A 2066-nucleotide genomic window follows, 5' to 3' on the forward strand; every position below is an offset into this window, starting at 1 on the left:
ATGCGTCGGCATCGCCGTCCCTACGGTCGAGGCCGGCACCGCAGCGGCCTTTCGGCGCTACGCATGCCCCCGCTGCGCCCCACGCCCCTCCGCCGCCGCTTCCCCGCTGTCTTCGCTCGCGGCCCTCGCAGAGGCCGCCACGGCGGCGCAAGCTGCCGGCGAGGAAGCGACGCCGATCGCTGCTGGGTCTGCACCGCTAGACATGCTCGGCGAGGACTGCCTCCTCCAGGTTCTGAGCCACTTGTCGCTCCCCGCGCTGCTCCTCTGCGCCGTCCCGCTCAGCCACCGCCTCGCGGAGCTTGCCGAGGTGCGGCTGCGCGGAGAGTGCCTCGAGCGCGGCTGGCGTCTCACGCGCCGCTTCGCTTCCACCCCAAACGGCTGGCGAAAGATGCTGCGCTCGCGCTCATGCGCCGTCTGCCTCTGCGCTACCGCCCCGTTTGGCGTGCGCAAGTCGGGGTCCGGCGCTGTCGCCTTCAAGCTCTGCCGCGGCTGCGCGCGGCGCGACACCGTCCAGCAGCAGGTGGGGTGGCACAGCCTCTCCATCGACTCGCTCGGCGAGCAAGGGCAGGCCCTCTTTGGGCGCCAGTTCCACACCCCGCTCTTTGGCAGCGCCCACGGCTTCTCTCGCCGCGCCATCGCGCAGGGCTAAGCCCTGCGCGATCAACCGGAGCATCGAGAGAAGCCGTGGGCGCTACCCGAACGCGATCTCGTGCGACCCGGACTCGCTGTCTGCTGTGGTACCGCCAGTGCCTCCCCAAGCCGCCGACAGAGAGGGCCCTGCTGTAAGCGATGGAGGATGGGCAAGCAGGGCAGGAAAATGCGGGCTCCACTCGTGCCACCGACAATCGGTCCCCGAGGTTCGCGAATTTGACATGATCTCGCGTTGGATATTTATCGCCCTCAGTCAGATGAGAGAGATGTAAATTCAGATGCATGGCGATAGATGTTGGGAGATCTCTGTGACGGATATATTACACCATATATTACGATAGACCGGCCTGCACTTCCCGCAATGCGCATCCAAGTTCCAATACGAGCGTCATCATGTAGTGATCAGGCCGACTTCGTGGTTGGAGCGCCCAGCGCAGACCGACCGACCGCAGGGGGGGTCCGGTCGACGCGGCCGCGGAAGACCGCAGACCGGAGGGGGGGTCCGGTCGGTCGGAGCGCAGACCGAGGGGGAGGACGGTTGGCTCTCGAGGTTGGCTCGTGTGGGTCACACCGCACACGCTCGCAGCTGTGAATAAATTAGTCTCTCGAAATACTAGAGACACAAGCGCCCTCTCCCCCCGTCTAATCGCTCCTCGTCCGGAGCGGCTGCGCTCTAGAGAAGCTCAGGGTTGGGTCGGAACACAAGCTCGTCAATTTCCCCGCCCTCGTCGAGCCGATGAGCCCGGTGTGCGGTGAGGGCGGAGGGAGGCTGCGACGGGGTATCATTCACTTTAAGCCACCGTCGCAGATGTGTCGATCACAAATTCTGGCAATCGATCCTGCACCGTGTTTGTTATGACCCCCCCCAATGAACACACCAGTGAGGGAGGGCGAGACGATCGAGGGGTCCCGTACCATGCGGAACCGACCCTATCCAGTGCTCAAGTGCTCAAGCTCATACAGGCCAATCCGTCTCCCTCCCTCCTCCCTCCCTCCCTCCTCCCCCTCTCCCTTCGTACACAACCAACAACCAACAACAACGACGACGACAAAGAGAGAGATGTATGTATGTATCGAAGGTGAAGAACAGCCAGGCCCGGACTGGACACAGAGATGCACACAGTACAGCAAAGAAACAGTGAGAAGAAAAAAGACAAGAGAGGGGTAGGGAGGCGGGAAAAGAAAGAACATAGAATACGAGAAAAAAAGAACAAAACACAAAAGAACAAGGAAAAGAAATCATCGCGCCACATGGGCGGGGGGGGGGGCGGGGCCGTTGACCCCCAAGGGGGCTGGTGTGGGAACAAAAAAAGCCCAGCCCCCAGCCGGCGACGATTCAATAACAAAAAAACAGGGGGAAAAGAATTCAACTCTTGGGTGAAAGGTACCCCCGGGGTTTATGGGCGTCCTCCCCA

Source organism: Emiliania huxleyi, assembly GCF_000372725.1.
Source record: "Emiliania huxleyi CCMP1516 chromosome Unknown EMIHUscaffold_193, whole genome shotgun sequence".
Classification (NCBI taxonomy): domain Eukaryota; phylum Haptophyta; order Isochrysidales; family Noelaerhabdaceae; genus Emiliania; species Emiliania huxleyi.